The sequence below is a fragment of the Pseudophryne corroboree genome, chromosome 9 (genome assembly GCF_028390025.1).
Source record: "Pseudophryne corroboree isolate aPseCor3 chromosome 9, aPseCor3.hap2, whole genome shotgun sequence".
NCBI classification, from domain to species: Eukaryota; Metazoa; Chordata; class Amphibia; order Anura; family Myobatrachidae; genus Pseudophryne; species Pseudophryne corroboree.
Genome location: NC_086452.1, coordinates 7,420,242 through 7,439,327, shown reverse-complemented (window position 1 = coordinate 7,439,327; position 19,086 = coordinate 7,420,242). Strand labels below are relative to the sequence as shown.

General features: G+C 47.0%; 1 pseudogene; it reads right to left on the bottom strand.

Moving 5' to 3' along the window:
- Positions 1-13,823: 13,823 nt before the first annotated feature.
- LOC134961479 (5S ribosomal RNA) lies at positions 13,824-13,942 on the bottom strand (annotated as a pseudogene).
- Between the last annotated feature and the right edge of the window lie 5,144 nt (positions 13,943-19,086).

The following is a 19,086-nucleotide window of genomic DNA, read 5'->3' as shown; positions in this document are numbered from 1 at the left end:
CACAACCACCACCCAAAAACCTCTACCCCTCAACACAACCCCACCCGCAACTCCACCTCACCCACCTCCATCACATCAGCTGCACCTCACAAGCACACCCCCCAAACAAGCTAACCCCATACCTAACATCCACCGTCCACACATACACCACCCAACCATTACCCCATGCACCATCCCCCTAACCCACTCCCCACCCCCTCTTCCTTACAGCACCCAACCCCAAATACCCTCCATCATCCCACCACACTCCCCATGAGCAACTTCCCCACCCATGCCCACGTTCCAACACCCACCCCTGTCCCCGTGTACCCGACAAACACAAATGCAACAAGTACTACACCACCTACCACCTACACCATCCCTTACCCCTTGCCCCTGTATACGCAGTCACGGGCCACCATCCACGGTTCAGCCCATACACACTCATTCACCTTCCCCAGCATCTTACAGGGCCACAGGCCAAACCTACTAACACTCACACACACTACCACACCCAACACATTACCTTCACCACCATCAACAATCCATAGCCAGCCCTCACACTCCCTAACACATACATCCTCAATCCCTAACCCATCTAACCTCCCCACCACACCCACAAAACCCCCTAAGCACCTATGCACACCCTGCCAAACACAACACTCCCTCTCAAGCCACCTACACACCACATGTTCCTCCCTCACACACAGCTCATCCGTTCCCCCTTGAAAAATTCCATACCCCCCTCTGCCAACCCTCCACCACTCCCAACATCCACATACCACATTTATACCACCACCTCTGCACCAACATCCCCATCCACAAGGCCATTTTACAATCAAACATCCACCACACGCACCACCTACAACAACCCTCCCCACAAACAGTCAATACCTCAATCACAGGGCAACGCCAACACACACCCCTCCACCTCACTACACCCACCCCCTTTCACATACAAACTACACACCATGTACACTTTTACACCACATCCACACAACACACACCTGCCCAACACCCACAACACCTCATAATAACATCCACCAAACACTGTAGCCCCATACTTGACACACAGCTTATGCAAATACACCACCACTGCAGCTCACACGAAACCTCAACAAAACCATCAACCTCCCCCTACCCTACTCTCCACCCCTCCCATGAACACTACAAAGACCCCCATACCCTTCACCATCCACCCACACACCCCATGTGGAACTCCACCACCTATGGCAGCCTCGGACATACCCTCCCCAATCCCCCTGCCCCACACACCCACAACTCCAACAAGGCCAACACCTCCTGCCCCCTCCACCATCCCTCAGCCCACAGGGGCGTAGCTCCTTACGACTGTGTGAAGAGCGCCCGTATTCCCTGTATTGCCACCTAGTAATACTATATTTTAAAAAAACAAAGCCTATCTACCCCAACCTCACTCTCCTCTCTCTCCTTCCCTATCCCTATCTGTCCCTACCCCACTCTCCACTCCCCAGCCCCCTCTCTCTGTATGCAGCAAGTGTGACACAGTCAGAGATCCGTATTATAATTATTATTAGCAGCAGGTTAGGAGGCTGTAACATCTCCCCGCAGTATCACTTTCACCTGTGACAGCTTGCAGCACACAAAGGAGTCATCGAGCACCCTCTAGTGGCCGCCGGCGCACATAACTGAGGTGAGGAGCAGCGTTACCCTTTTATTATATAGGATAATAACAATAAGAAACATACTGTATATGCCACCATTGGACGGAGCCATTCTATGCCAAACTGGAGTCCAGAGCAGGAATTAAGAAGAATGCTGGGCTGTCAGGGCCAGATTAACATTGAGGGGGAGGTGTATCAAACCTTCCACAGAGGTGAAGTGAAGGAGTTAAACATAAAACCAATCGGCTTGTAGCTATCATTTTTATACTACAGTGTATGAAATAACAGGACCTGATCAGTTGCTAAGTGCAAGTTTTCCACTTGATCTCCTCCTCTTTCGCTCTCTGGTTTGATACATACCCCCCGGCACAAACAGATGGCATGTTAAAAGAATATGGCACATCTATGAAACATTGCGGCACAGCGGTGACAGACATGTTTATTAAACTCTACCTCTCAGAAAGAAGGTTTTCATTAATCAGAAACTAGATTAGAGGCCTGAGGGCAATACAGGGAAATGGAGGTCGAGTATGTAATTGAAGGCAAGTAAAGGATTGATTGATTGATTAAGAGAATGTAATTTGAGACATAGCCTTGTGAGAGACAGAATTGCAGCAACTGAGAAGAGAAAATGCTATAAAAGAAGAATACAGTGGTGCTATGGGGGAGATATGGTATCAGTGCAGGTTATGTTCTCTGATACCGCTTCTCCTCCAGCGTATGAACGGTCAGTATCAATCGTGACAGCTGCAAGTGTCTGTCCCCATTCACCACAGCAGGGGCAGCTCTATCCCTGGCTGTGGTGGCTAACTGCTCCGGGCTGCATAGGAGATATTTGTCACAACTGAGGGTTTTGGCTGACAAAAGGAAGCCTCAGTTGTAGGGGCTGAAAGGAACTTAAACCGGGAAGGTTTAATCAGACCCCTGGACATGTAAGTGTTAAAGGAAACCCGAAGGTGTGACCATGACAACCAGGTAAAAGTAAAATAAAAGTTTATTGACAGACTCCGTGTAACAACAGACAGCAAATAATGGCAAAGGCAAAATAATATAGTTCCTGGAACACTTTGACCCTAGAAGGTATCACAGAGCACTGGTAGGTTAAAGAACAGTTGTTAAAGTCCTTTGATGGAATAACCTTACCAGGCCTGGTTGCAGTAGTGGAGATAGCCGAGGAACATGCCAGTAGATTAACAGATGAAGCTGGTAACTTGAATAAGCTGTTGTAGTTACTGGATGGAAGCAGCCAGGTGGTAAGACACGGAGTGGATGCTGAATGGGATCAGCCAGGTAATAAAGTCACGGAGTGAATGCTGGATGGAACCAGCCAGGTGATGAAACTTGGAGTGAATACTGTAGGATGCTAGGGAGCGTAGAAACAGGAGAGTTGTAGTATGATTACCGGTGGTTGGTGGATACTGCTGGTAAGTAGGGATCCGCTGGATCGACACCGGTACTTTACAGAAGCTGGAATCTGCTGAAAGCTGGCTGCTGGAAGCAGATGGGTTAATGGCTGGAAACTGGAAGCTGGATCAGCCACGGAGGACTGCAGAGTCAGGCTGCACCGCAGGATGGAAGGCTGGTGCGGGTCTCTTAGTGGATGCTGGAAACAGGAGCTGGAACCTGGAGAAACAAGCCACAGGAGAGAGAGACTGGAACAAGGTATGATAAACAAAGCACTGACCTCTTTCTGGCCCAGACACAGGATACTTATACCTGCAGCTATGCAGGCATTTGCTGGGCAATTATGCAGATTTCCAGAGGCAGTGGATTGGTGAAACTGGAGCATGTGATTAGATCCAACATGGCTGCGCCCATGTTAGAACTTGGAGGGAAAGCTGGTTTGGGAAACCATGTGGAAACATAGCAGTAATGGCGGCGCCGGCCGCAGAGGACAGGAGACGCCAGATTGACCAGTGTATGCTGAGACACGTGAATGACAGCGGAGGCCGCGGCAGTCATGAGGCACCACTCTGACAACCTGCAACTATAACACAGGAGCGGCGGCGGAGGCCGCGGAGGACACCATGCAAGATTCAAACATGGCGCCGCTGTGACAGCGTCTCAGAGTGACAAGAGGGATATGCAGTGTAGAGACACAGATGAGATCCGGACTTGGAACGCTGAGCCAGTCTCAGAAGACATCTAAACGGGAGGTAATGGCGTCCAGATACCCGGATCGTGACAATATTGCAATAATAGGGAAATCTTGTGCATGCCCAGCAAGCCAGCTGGAGGGAAAGATACAATGCATCGGCACTAGGCTAATGCGCTGTGGGCATCCCCTGAGGGGGGAGTTTTCACTGGCAGCCGAGATATTAATACAGCTCGGCACTAGTGCTTTTTGCTTCACCTCGGAAAAGAGGCAAAGCGGGATATAGCCATACAGGCACGATATGTGCCAGTCTTATACATTTTCCCCTCAGTGTTAGTAGCCAAGGATTCCTGACAAGGGTTGAAAGATAAGCCAAGAAAATTTGTAGTTGCACTGCAGAGCTGCAAACTCCAAATCCGCCTATAGTGCACTAAGAAATATTAGGAGGCTGACCTGCTGGCCATACAACCCCCCACCCCACCTCTCCCTTACTAGTTGTGTAACACCCCTGTAGTACATTTATGATGTGCACCAGTCTGCGTATGAGAAATAATACCTTCTATTTTTGCCTAAATCTAATTCACAAGCAGAGAGATTTTTTGCTTCTCCATGACCTCTCTTGTGCATATTACTGAATAATGGCCCTCATTCCGAGTTGATCGCTCGCAAGGCGATTTTAGCAGAGTTGCACACGCTAAGCCACCACCTACTGGGAGTGAATCTTAGCGTCTTAAAATTGCGAACGATGTATTCGCAATATTGCGATTACAAACTACTTAGCAGTTTCAGAGTAGCTTCAGACTTACTCGGCATCTGCGATCAGTTCAGTGCTTGTCGTTCCTGGTTTGACGTCACAAACACACCCAGCGTTCGCCCAGACACTCCCCCGTTTCTCCGGCCACTCCTGCGTTTTTCCCGGAAACGGTAGCGTTTTTATCCACACGCCCATAAAACGCCGTGTTTCCGCCCAGTAACACCCATTTCCTGTCAATCACACTACGATCGCCGGAGCGATGAAAAAGCCGTGAGTAAAAATCCTATCTTCATAGCAAAATTACTTGGCGCAGTCGCAGTGCGAACATTGCGCATGCGTACTAAGCAGAAAAACGCTGCGATGCGAAGAAATTTACCGAGCGATCAACTCGGAATGAGGGCCAATACTAAATGATTCACAATTCTGTTCATTTTTTTTGGGTGATGCACCACATTATATCTGGTTACAAAAGTGTCCCAAATTAGTAGTGTATTACAGCAATAACCAATAAAAATGTTTGTCTACGTAAAAAACGGCCGTCGGCAATGCCTCCCAAAAAACAGTATTATATAACCATTATTTTTTACAATTAATTTATTATATGCTGCCAGTCAGACACACACAAGACAGCATGACGACAACTGATCCAACTCCTCGGGCCAAATGTAATAGAGGGATGGGCCCTACACACTGGCCGACATGACTGCACGATATGAACGATCTCGTTCATTAATGAACGAGATAACGTTCATATCGTGCAGTGTGGAGGCACCAGCGATGAACGATGTGCGGCCCCGCGCTCATTCATCGCTGGTCCCCCGTCGGCTGTACATGCAGGCCAATATGGACGATCTCGTCCATATTTGCCTGAACTTCAATGCAGCCGGGTGACGGGGGGAGTGAAGAAACTTCACTCCCCCTGTCACTGCCCCTCCGCCGCTGGGTCGCCCGTCGGCCGTATCCGCCGTCTGTCAGCTTGGCGGCGGATCGGCCAGTGTGTAGGTCCTAGGAGAGTGTCAGAAAGTGAGAGATTTGGTATGGGGTTTTTTCAGTTTTTTTTTTAAAGTGGCAATCATTTACACGGCAAAACCAGGCTGATCTTACTGTGTAAATGATTGCCACTTTAAAAAAACCTGCAAAACCTTAAGGGCCCTACACACTGGCCGACATGACTGCACGATATGAACGATCTCATTCATTAATGAACAAGATAGCGTTCATATCGTGCAGTGTGGAGGCTCCAGCGATGAACGATGCGCGGCCCTGCGCTCGTTTATCGCTGGTCCCCCGTCGGCTGTACATGCAGGCCAGTATGGACGATCTCGTCCATATTTGCCTGAACTTCAATGCAGCCGGGTGACGTCATTGCCCCCCCGCCGCCGGGTCGCCCGTCCGCCGTATCCGCCGTCGGGCAGCTCGGCGGCGGATCGGCCAATGTGTAGGGCCTATAACCACATCTCTCACTTTCTGAAACTCTCACTCTATTACATTTGGCCCCTCATCTGTATTCACCCTAATGCATAATTGCCTGCGTAGTTAAACATATGTGCATAATAATATTACTTGCTTGTAATTGGTATTGCCTGTTTTGTGCAGTAGATGTTGTTCAGTGAAGTGTGATTTATGGAGCATACATGGCTTATTGTTAGTAACATAGGGCAATGTAATGCCTTTGATTGGCTAATCATTTGGCTTCAGCTGTAGCCCTTCTCAATTAGACCTACTATTTATTTGCATTTAGTTAAGGGAGCAGTTGACACAGTGTCAGAAAGTTGACAGAGGTTGAAATGTACAAAGTGTTGAAATTACATTTTAAATAACAGTTAATCAAACCGTTGAACAACATCTGAGACCAGGTAATTTCAACTTAAACACAATCATTTTCAAATGTATTGTCTAGTAACAAGAGATACATACATAGTAACATAGTATCTGAGGTTGAAAAAAGACAATTGTCCATCGAGTTCAACCTATTTGTGGTGTCCTATGCATGATGATTTGAATAAAATTTCTGACTGATGCTGCTGTCAGCCGTTGCATTTTATCCCTATTTATAGTAACTATAATGCATGACTATGCACCATACCCCTGGATATCCTTATCCATTAGGAATTTATCTAACCCATTCTTAAAGGTGTTGACAGATTCCGCCATTACAACTCCCTCGGGCAGGGAATTCCAAACACGTATTGTCCTTACCGTGAAAAAGCCTTTACGCCGTATTGTGCGGAATCTTCTCTCCTCTAACCTGAGCGAGTGTCCACGAGTCCTGTGTGTTGATCTAACCAAAAACAGGTCCCGCGCAAGCTCTGTGCATTGTCCCCTTATATTTCTCTGACGTCCTTGTGGATGCTGGGACTCCGTCAGGACCATGGGGAATAGCGGCTCCGCAGGAGACTGGGCACAAAAGTAAAAGCTTTAGGACTACCTGCTGTGCACTGGCTCCTCCCCCTATGACCCTCCTCCAAGCCTCAGTTAGATTTTTGTGCCCGAACGAGAAGGGTGCATACTAGGTGGCTCTCCTGAGCTGCTTAGAGTAAAAGTTTAAATTAGGTTTTTTATTTTCAGTGAGTCCTGCTGGCAACAGGCTCACTGCACCGAGGGACTAAGGGGAGAAGAAGCGAACTCACCTGCGTGCAGAGTGGATTGGGCTTCTTAGGCTACTGGACATTAGCTCCAGATGGACCGATCACAGGCCCAGCCCCCTTACAGAGCCAGAAGACAAGAAGAGTCCGGAAAATCGGCGGCAGAAGACGTCCTGTCTTCAACAAGGTAGCGCACAGCACTGCAGCTGTGCGCCATTGCTCTCAGCACACTTCACACTCCGGTCACTGAGGGTGCAGGGCGCTGGGGGGGGGCGCCCTGAGACGCAATAAAAACACTTTAGATGGCAAAAAATACATCACATATAGCTCCTGGGCTATATGGATGCATTTAACCCCTGCGAGTTTTCCATAAAAAAGCAGGAGAAAGGCCGCCGAGAAGGGGGCGGAGCCTATCTCCTCAGCACACAAGCGCCATTTTCCCTCACAGCTCCGCTGGAAGGACGTCTCCCTGACTCTCCCCTGCAGTCCTGCACTACAGAAACAGGGTAAAACAAGAGAGGGGGGGGGGGGGGGGGGGGGCACTAATTTGGAAGATAAATTTATACAGCAGCTATATAAGGGAAATACACTTATATAAGGTTATCCCTGTATATATATAGCGCTCTGGTGTGTGCTGGCAAACTCTCCCTCTGTCTCCCCAAAGGGCTAGTGGGGTCCTGTCCTCTATCAGAGCATTCCCTGTGTGTGTGCTGTGTGTCGGTACGTTTGTGTCGACATGTATGAGGAGGAAAATGGTATGGAGGCGGAGCAATTGCCTGTAATAGTGATGTCCCCCCCTAGGGAGTCGACACCTGACTGGATGGTCTTATGGAAGGAATTACGTGATAGCGTCAGCACTTTACAAAAGACTGTTGACGACATGAGACAGCCGGCAAATCAGTTAGTACCGGTCCAGGCGTCTCAAACACCGTCAGGGGCTCTAAAGCGCCCGTTACCTCAGATGGTCGACACAGACACGGACACTGACTCCAGTGTCGACGGTGAGGAAACAAACGTGATTTCCAGTAGGGCCACACGTTACATGATCACGGCAATGAAGGAGGTTTTGAACATTTCTGATACTACAAGTACCACAAAAAAGGGTATTATGTGGGGTGTGAAAAAACTACCCATAGTTTTTCCTGAATCAGATGAATTGAATGAGGTGTGTGATAAAGCGTGGGTCTCCCCCGATAAAAAACTGCTAATTTCTAAAAAATTATTGGCATTATACCCTTTCCCGCCAGAGGTTAGGGCGCGTTGGGAAACACCCCCTAGGGTAGATAAGGCGCTCACACGCTTATCAAAACAAGTGGCGTTACCGTCTCCTGATACGGCCGCCCTCAAGGAGCCAGCTGATAGGAAGCTGGAAAATATCCTAAAAAGTATATACACACATACTGGTGTTATACTGCGACCAGCAATCGCCTCAGCCTGGATGTGCAGTGCTGGGGTGGCTTGGTCGGATTCCCTGACTGAAAATATTGATACCCTGGACAGGGACAGTATATTATTGACTATAGAGCATTTAAAAGATGCATTTCTATATATGCGAGATGCACAGAGGGATATTTGCACTCTGGCATCAAGAGTAAGTGCGCTGTCCATTTCTGCCAGAAGAGGGTTATGGACGCGACAGTGGTCAGGTGATGCGGATTCCAAACGGCATATGGAAGTATTGCCGTATAAAGGGGAGGAGTTATTTGGGGTCGGTCTATCGGACCTGGTGGCCACGGAAACGGCTGGGAAATCCACCTTTTTACCCCAGGTCACTTCTCAGCAGAAAAAGACACCGTCTTTTCAGGCTCAGTCCTTTCGCCACCATAAGGGCAAGCGGGCAAAAGGCCACTCATTTCTGCCCCGGGGCAGAGGAAGGGGAAAAAGACTGCAGCAGGCAGCCTCTTCCCAGGAACAGAAGCCCTCCCCCGCTTCTGCCAAGTCCTCAGCATGACGCTGGGGCCTTACAAGCGGACTCAGGTACGGTGGGGGGCCGTCTCAAGAATTTCAGCGCGCAGTGGGCTCACTCGCAAGTGGACCCCTGGATCCTGCAGGTAGTATCTCAGGGGTACAAATTGGAATTCGAGGAGTCTCCCCCTCGCCGGTTTCTGAAGTCTGCTTTACCAACGTTTCCCTCCGACAGGGAGGCGGTATTGGAAGCCATTCACAAGCTGTATTCCCAGCAGGTGATAATCAAGGTACCCCTCCTACAACAGGGAAAGGGGTATTATTCCATGCTGTTTGTGGTACCGAAGCCGGACGGCTCGGTGAGACCTATTTTAAATCTGAAATCATTGAACACTTACATACAAAGGTTCAAATTCAAGATGGAGTCACTCAGAGCAGTGATAGCGAACCTGGAAGAAGGGGACTATATGGTGTCTCTGGACATCAAGGATGCTTACCTACATGTCCCAATTTGCCCTTCTCACCAAGGGTACCTCAGGTTTGTGGTACAGAACTGTCACTATCAGTTTCAGACGCTGCCGTTTGGATTGTCCACGGCACCCCGGGTCTTTACCAAGGTAATGGCCGAAATTATGATTCTTCTTCGAAGAAAAGGCGTCTTAATTATCCCTTACTTGGACGATCTCCTGATAAGGGCAAGGTCCAGGGAACAGTTAGAGGTCGGAGTAGTGCTATGACAGCACGGGTGGATTCTAAATATTCCAAAATCGCAGCTGATTCCGACGACACGTCTGCTGTTCCTATGGATGATTCTGGACACAGTCCAGAAAAAGGTGTTTCTCCCGGAGGAGAAAGACAGGGAGTTATCCGAGCTAGTCAGGAACCTCCTAAAACCAGGCCAGGTGTCAGTGCATCAGTGCACAAGGGTCCTGGGAAAAATGGTGGCTTCTTACGAAGCGATTCCAGTCGGCAGATTCCACGCAAGAACCTTTCAGTGGGATCTGCTGGACAAATGGTCCGGATCGCATCTTCAGATGCATCAGCGGATAACCCTGTCTCCGAGGACAAGGGTGTCTCTCCTGTGGTGGTTGCAGAGTGCTCATCTTCTAGAGGGCCGCAGATTCGGCATTCAGGACTGGGTCCTGGTGACCACGGATGCCAGCCTGAGAGGCTGGGGAGCAGTCACACAGGGAAGAAATTTCCAGGGCTTGTGGTCAAGCATGGAAACGTCATTTCACATAAATATCCTGGAACTAAGGGCCATTTACAATGCCCTAAGTCAAGCAAGGCCTCTGCTTCAGGGTCAGCCGGTGTTGATCCAGTCGGACAACATCACGGCAGTTGCCCACGTAAACAGAGAGGGCGGCACAAGAAGCAGGAGAGCAATGGCAGAAGCTGCAAGGATTCTTCGCTGGGCGGAAAATCATGTGATAGCACTGTCAGCAGTGTTCATTCCCGGAGTGGACAACTGGGAAGCAGATTTTCTCAGCAGACACGATCTCCACCCGGGAGAGTGGGGACTTCATCCAGAAGTCTTCCAAGTGATTGTAAACCGTTGGGAAAAACCAAAGGTGGACATGATGGCATCCCGCCTCAACAAAAAACTAGACAGGTATTGCGCCAGGTCAAGGGACCCTCAGGCAATAGCGGTGGACGCTCTGGTGACACCTTGGGTGTACCAGTCAGTGTATGTGTTCCCTCCTCTGCCTCTCATACCAAAGGTACTGAGGATTATAAGACGGAGAGGAGTAAGAACTATACTCGTGGCTCCGGATTGGCCAAGAAGGACTTGGTACCCGGAACTTCAAGAGATGCTCACGGAGGATCCGTGGCCTTTACCTCTAAGAAGGGACCTGCTTCAGCAAGGACCCTGTCTGTTCCAAGACTTACCGCGGCTGCGTTTGACGGCATGGCGGTTGAACGCCGGATCCTGAAGGAAAAAGGCATTCCGGAGGAAGTCATCCCTACCCTGATCAAAGCCAGGAAGGACGTAACTGCACAACATTATCACCGTATTTGGAGGAAATATGTTGCGTGGTGCGAGGCCAGGAAGGCCCCGACAGAGGAATTTCAACTAGGTCGTTTTCTGCATTTCCTGCAAACAGGACTGTCCATGGGCCTAAAATTAGGTTCCATTAAGGTTCAAATTTCAGCCTTGTCGATTTTCTTCCAGAAAGAATTGGCTTCAGTTCCTGAAGTCCAGACTTTTGTAAAGGGGGTACTGCATATACAGCCTCCCTTTGTGCCTCCAGTGGCACCCTGGGATCTCAATGTGGTTTTGGGATTCCTAAAATCACATTGGTTCGAACCACTTGCCACAGTGGAATTAAAATATCTCACATGGAAAGTGGTAATGCTATTGGCCCTGGCTTCAGCCAGGCGCATATCAGAATTGGCGGCTTTATCCTATAAAAGCCCTTACCTGATATTTCATTCGGATAGGGCGGACTTGAGGACTCGCCCTCAATTTCTCCCTAAGGTGGTTTCAGCGTTTCACCTAAACCAACCTATTGTGGTGCCTGCGGCTACTGGGGACTTGGAGGATTCCAAGTTACTGGATGTAGTCAGGGCCCTGAAAATATATGTTTCCAGGACGGCTGGAGTCAGGAAATCTGACTCGCTGTTTATATTGTATGCACCCAACAAGCTGGGTGCTCCTGCTTCTAAGCAGACTATTGCTCGTTGGATTTGTAGTACAATTCAGCTTGCACATTCTGTGGCAGGCTTGCCACAGCCAAAATCTGTAAATGCCCATTCCACAAGGAAGGTGGGCTCATCTTGGGCGGCTGCCCGAGGGGTCTCGGCTTTACAACTTTGCCGAGCAGCTACGTGGTCAGGGGAAAACACGTTTGTAAAATTCTACAAATTTGATACCCTGGCTAAAGAGGACCTGGAGTTCTCTCATTCGGTGCTGCAGAGTCATCCGCACTCTCCCGCCCGTTTGGGAGCTTTGGTATAATCCCCATGGTCCTGACGGAGTCCCAGCATCCACAAGGACGTCAGAGAAAATAAGAATTTACTTACCGATAATTCTATTTCTCGTAGTCCGTAGTGGATGCTGGGCGCCCATCCCAAGTGCGGATTGTCTGCAATACTTGTACATAGTTATTGTTGCCAAAAAATTCGGGTTTTGTTGTAGTGAGCCATCTGTTCTGGAGGCTCCTCATGTTATCATACTGTTAACTGGATTTAGATCACAAGTTATATGGTGTGATTGGTGTGGCTGGTATGAGTCTTACCCGGGATTCAAAAATCCTTCCTTATTGTGTACGCTCGTCCGGGCACAGTATCCTAACTGAGGCTTGGAGGAGGGTCATAGGGGGAGGAGCCAGTGCACACCAGGTAGTCCTAAAGCTTTTACTTTTGTGCCCAGTCTCCTGCGGAGCCGCTATTCCCCATGGTCCTGACGGAGTCCCAGCATCCACTACGGACTACGAGAAATAGAATTATCGGTAAGTAAATTCTTATTATTTGTAGATGTTGATCATATCCCCTCTTAGTCTCCATTTTTCCAATGTAAACATTCCTAGTCTTTCAAGCCTTTCCTTGTATTCCATCGTCTCCATGCCCTTAATTAGTTTGGTCGCCCTCCTCTGTACCTTTTCAAGCTCCAGGATATCCTTTTTGTAGTACGGTGCCCATAATTGTACACAGTGGCCCTCATTCCGAGTTGATCGGTCGCAAGGCGAATTTAGCAGAGTTACACACGCTAAGCCGCCGCCTACTGGGAGTGAATCTTAGCTTCTTAAAATTGCGACCGATGTATGCGCAATATTGCGATTACTAACTACTTAGCAGTTTCAGAGTAGCTTCAGACTTACTCTGCCTGTGCGATCAGTTCAGTGCTTGTCGTTCCTGGTTGACGTCACAAACACACCCAGCGTTCGCCCAGGCACTCCCACCGTTTCTCCGGCCACTCCTGCGTTTTTTCCGGAAACGGTAGCGTTTTCAGCCACACGCCCCTGAAACGCCGTGTTTCCGCCCAGTAACACCCATTTCCTGTCAATCACATTACGATCGCCGGAGCGAAGAAAAAGCCGTGAGTAAAAATACTTTCTTCATAGTAAAGTTACTTGGCGCAGTCGCAGTGCGAACATTGCGCATGCGTACTAAGCGGATTTTCACTGCGATGCGATGAAAAATACCGACCGATCAACTCGGAATGAGGGCCAGTATTCAAGGTGTGGCCTCACTAGTGATTTATATAACGGGCGTATAATACTCTCGTCCCTAGCATCAATACCCCGCTTTATCTTATTAGCCTTCTTTGCTGCAGTCCTACTTTGGGTACTACTGCTTAGCTTGCTATCTATAAGGACACTATGCGATAAAAAGTTGGGTTAAGGATGCCGCACAGGACTGAGTGATGTTGAATGGATAGGTAATTTGTATGTGTTTCCAAGAAGACCGACGAACCAGAAAAACTTCCGGAATTTATCACCATCTACCATTGAACAAAAAGAGTTCTTTTATAGGTAGAAAAAAAGGGGGTGATTGTCGATGGTGCTCCCATGGGTCTATTACATAGGTAATAAAGAAAGTAGAGAAGAAGGAAAAGTGACCCTTGTTGGGAGCACTCACTCTTGGAAACAATTGTGATTAAGATTATGCAAAATGAGGTAGGTATTAAAACGTAACCTTTAATTATTGTTGAGTAAAAAAAGAGTACACACAAAATTATTGTTAAAAATATGATTAAACAAATTAAATCATAGGTTTGGAATTACAACTGTGAATATATGGATGAAAACATATCTATAAGGCAGAAATGCGGCACGAAATGCGGCAAAACCAAAAAAGTGTACCCGCCAGGTATTGATTTCTAAGGTTAGTGCAATAGCCAAAGTGTTGCCGTCATGAAAAACCTACAACACCTGGTCTTCCTTAGTGGTCAACCACCTAAGTACTACCCAGGCCCAACACCGTATTGCTTCCAAGATCGGACGAGATTGGGCATGTACGGTGTGGTATGGTAGTAGATTTAAGGTTGATGAGGCAAAGACCTGCAGCTGGTATGCAGCTAATAAATACACCCTGAACCTGGTTGTTATGATGGGCAGATGATCTCTTAAAAAAGAGACATCTGTTTGACCGTCATTGCACCAAATTGTATTCCAAATGTATAGGTATACGGAGGTTTAAATCATATGGTCAATCAGTTTTGCCAAATGGAGCCGCCTGTATGTTGCTTTTTTTTGTGCTGTGCAACATCAATCACAATGGATTTTTCACGTATGGTAGGGCAGGAATGGACCCTTGTTATACTGATGACATGCCAACAAGATTAGTAGAACATCAAAACATATGTCTGTTTCAAGTAATGTAATATAGTTAAAGCTGAAACTGCAATGGTCCAGAGCAATCCACCTTCACAAAAAGTATAGGGCAGGGAATGGGAATGCACCAGAAAACATGTTTATCAGCTGAAAAGACAGATTAGCAGAAGTGGATAGATAGATAAGAAGTATATCTCTAGAGACACAATCTCTATTATCCACACTGAGGCTAACTAATTCATTAGAGCCTGAAATACCAAATGCTGTCTTTGTAACAATCTTGTTGAGTTGTTATACTTTCAATGAAGAAACAAATAATCATGTATACACTGTGTGTCCACAATCAATCAATCAATCAATCAATCAATCAATCAGAATTGTGACATAACTCCATACCAGATATCGTTTATGCTATAATAGCAAAGGTGTATGCTTAAATTTTATGCCTGTATTTGAGACCTGTGTAAAGAAACAGTGCTGCTTATACAGGGAAAGGGGAATGACGACACCTGTGCTGTAATTACTATGAGGACACCTAAGTCCTTTTCCAGTACAGAATCCCCTAATTTTACCCCATTTAGTAGGTAGGTGTAATTTTTGTTCTTGTTACCACAGTGCATTACCTTACACTTGTCTGTGTTGAAGCGCATTCTCCATTTGGCTGCCCATGCTTTTAATGTAACTAAGTCGTTCTGAAGAGACTCTGCATCCTCCTCTGTATTTATAGCCTTACACAATTTGGTATCATCTGCAAAAATTGACACCGTGCTCTCTAGACCTTCTGTTAGGTCGTTAATGAAAATATTGAACAATAGCGGTCCTAATACTGAGCCTTGCGGCACACCACTTAGCACTTCAGTCCAAGTTGAAAAAGATCCATTAACCACAACGCGCTGCTTCCTATTATCTAACATGTTTTTGACCCAAGTGCATATTGTGCTCCCTAGCCCTGATTCTTGTAGCTTGTAGATAAGTCTCATGTGTGGTACAGTATTGAACGCTTTGGCAAAGTCTAAAAAGATTACATCCACGTCTTTACCCTGATCTAGGTTTGCGCTTACTGTTTCATAAAAGCCAAGTAAGTTGGTTTGACAGGATCTGTCCTTCATAAACCCATGTTGATTCCTTTTAATGACCTTATTGACTTCAAGGAACTTCTGAATACTATCTCTTAGAATACCTTCCAATACTTTCCCCACTATAGATGTAAGACTAACTGGTCTATAATTACCTGGTTCAGCTTTACTTCCCTTTTTGAATATAGGCACTACTTCCGCTATACGCCAGTCTTTGGGAACCATATCTGATATAACTGAATCCTTAAAGATCAAAGATAGCGGTTTTGCCAGTTCAGAGTGAAGCTTCATTAGAACCCTTGGGTGAATACCATCGGGCCCTGGTGATTTATTAATCTTTAAATGTTTTAATTGGTCACAGACTACTTCCTCGCTTAAATAAGTACCTATCAGTGGGATATTCTCATTATTGAGATTGTGTGTCAGTCCCTGAAATGGGTCCTCTCTAGTGAATACTGTTGAAAGAAACTCATTTAGTGTGTCCGCTATGTCATTATCATTTTTGCTTAAGACTCCCAACTTGTCTTTTAAAGGGCCTATACACAATCAAAACTCTTACAGCAATTGTAAATACTTGTGTTTAAATTTGGGCTGGTGTTTGCTTAATCAAATACATTGTAATTTATCATCTTTCATCAGCTAAACATTTGCCTCACTGGTAGCCTGTCTTAATTAGCCAAAGTATTCCTTTAGATGCAATCATGGGTCAGCTGTGCAGGTGAGTGCGCAATTGCATTCATGTACACAAATTGTTCATAACACTAAATGTTTGAAAATGAACAGTTGAACAACACCAGTAACAGGTACTTCAACATTTAACTTTAGCAATTGCAACTTCATTATGCTCTAAGGTAGTGATGAGCGGATTCGGTTTTACTTGGTTCTCTAAAAGGCATCTTATTGGCTATCCAAAACACGTGACATCCGTGAGCCAATAAGATGCCGTTTTCAGAACCCAGTAAAACCGAATCCGCTCATCACTACTCTAAGGTAGGCATTCCCAACTGTGGTCCTCAAGGCGCACCAACAGTGCAGGTTTTAGTGATATCCAGGCTTCAGCACAGATGGTTAAATCAAAATAACTGATGTACTAATTAAGTCACCTGTGTTCAAGCCTGGATATCACTAAAACCAGGACTGTTAGTGTGCCTTGAGGACCGTGTTTGGGAAACACTGCTCCAAGGCTAAATAACTTTAGTTTTATTTCAAACACATCATGAACCACACATTGTTTTTCTTCATTTCACTCCATGGTATTTTCTTTAAGGCAATGACATCCTTTATTCTACCAGCAACTTACCCCTCTGTACACATTGCCACCTCAATAATCCACTCCCCTCTTACTAACACTTTTTACTTACTCTACTTAACCTTTTTACTTATCCCAATCAATAATCCCCAACCACTTGTCCCGCTCACATTCACCTGATTCGCAGCAATATATAAATCCAGCTAACCTCATAAAAATCACATGTCTTCCATCACCCTCCAATCACTTCAGAAGGACTGGCAGAGGAGGGGTTGGAACTGGGAGGGAGAGGGGGTTCAGAAGGAGTGGCAGAGGGGGGTTGGAACTGAGAGGGAGAGGGGGGTTCAAAAGGAGTGGCAGAGGGTGGTTGGAATTGAGAGAGAGAGAGAGAGAGAGGGGTTCAGGAGTGGCAGAGGGGGGTTGGGGAGGAGAGGCAGAGGGTGTTCTTTTTGGAGTTGTCCTGGGAGACACATGGCATCTCTGCCTCCTACGTTATAATTGTGCATGGCCTAACAGAGGTGGGAATAAAGGTTTAAAATGACCCAATTACACATTTAAAAAAAAAACAACACACACACTAAAATTTGTATTTTAAAAAAGGTCGACTCATAGGGGGTAATTCTGAGTTGATCGCAGCAGCAAAGTTGTTAGCAGTTGGGCAAAACCATGTGCACTGCAGGGGGGGGGCAGATGTAACATGTGCAGAGAGATTTAGATTTGGGTGGGGTGTTTTCAAACTGAAATCTAAATTGCAGTGTAAAAATAAAGCAGCCAGTATTTACCCTGCACAGAAATGAAATAACCCACCCAAATCTAACTCTCTCTGAACATGTTACATCTGCCCCACCTGCAGTGCACATGGTTTTGCCCAATTGCTAACAAACTTGCTGCTACGATCAACTCAGAATTACCCCCATAATGGCTGCTGCTAGTTCTCAATACAGACATAACACAGAGAAACACAGACATACACTGACACACAAACACACACTCAATGACACACACTTTGTCAGGAATCGGCACTCTGCTACGTCTCATCTACCAGCGCGCTGGTGTGCGGGCCTCCGGAGGTCATGGCCCCAGTTGCGGCTGCAGGTGTGTATGGACCGCAAGCGTCATCTTCCGCCTTGCTGAGTACCCCTGAGTCTGGTCCTATGTGCATTCTGCTGTGTGCCGGCGTCCTGCCTGTGAGGTCGTTGCCATGACTCCTGCACTCAGCTGATCCGGGTGTGCAATCCAGCACTGTGTCTCCACCCAGAGTCCAGTGACCAATCACTGCAGAGCCATGGGTATAACTCCCAGTCCGTGGCTCACTCACATGGCCTCAGACAACGAGTCACATTCGGTGTGCCTTGTTCTCCGGACTCCTGTGTTCCTGTTTCCAGCGATTCCCCGTGGTTACCTCCTGTCATCTCATCTCACTTCAGCTCTCCTGTTTTCTTCAGACTTCATCCACAGCCAGTTACCAGCTCATCCAGCAGTAAGAGACTCTCCTCAGGTGTTACATTCATTACTACCTGTGCACTGCTAATTGCATACCATCTGTGCATCTCTGCAAGTATATCACCTCATTGCATAGAGACTGTTTCCTGCTTGGGCCTAGTGTGGCCATACGGACTTTGTTATACAGTAACTGTGTGTTTTTCAAGTCTTACCAGAGTTCTGTTTATTTCATTCACATTCAGCATCAAGTCACTATATATTTCTGTTGCAAGAGACTTTTCAGTTGTTTTGGATTCAATCACCAATCACTGTTACGTTATTGCCTGGGTTCAGTTTGTCATTCACTGCTATGCCATCTACTCTGTGATCCCTGTATAATAAACATCAGCGCTTATGCGCCGGACTTTCATATTGCCTCCTCGCTTTGTACATCGCACCAACACTGACCCACTAGTGCCCCCGCCGGGGACAGACAAACCCAGAGACCTGACAGTTTGTCTGAGGCCAATGGACCCGGACGGTGGTCAGAGTGTGGGGTCAGGGACACTCCAAGGCTTAGTGTCACGACTGGATGGTCAAGAGGCTGCGCAGCAGCAGATTATACAATGTCTGCAAGGAATGTCTTCTCGCTTAGATACTCTGCAACAGTCATTTCCAACTTCAGTTCCTTCAGTGTCCTCATCAGTTTCTGCTCCTGTTCCTAGTTCCACAGTTTCTAGCTCTCCAGTTGCTCCTGTTCCAATGTCTCGCATCCATCTACCTACTCCAAGTAAATTTGATGGTAATGCTAAGATGTGTCGTGGATTTTTGAATCAATGCGAGGTTCATTTTGAATTGCAACCACAGAACTTTCCAACACCTAGAACAAAGGTTGCTTATATTGTTTCTCTTTTAGCCGGCTCTGCCCTGAACTGGGTCTCTCCGCTGTGGGAGCGAGCAGATGCTTTGTTGAACAACTATACAGAGTTTGTTGCCACATTCCGACGCATCTTTGACGAACCTGGGCGTACGACCTCTGCTTCTTCAGACCTCCTTCAGATCCGCCAGGGAACACGTACTGTGGGTGTTATGCACACCAGTG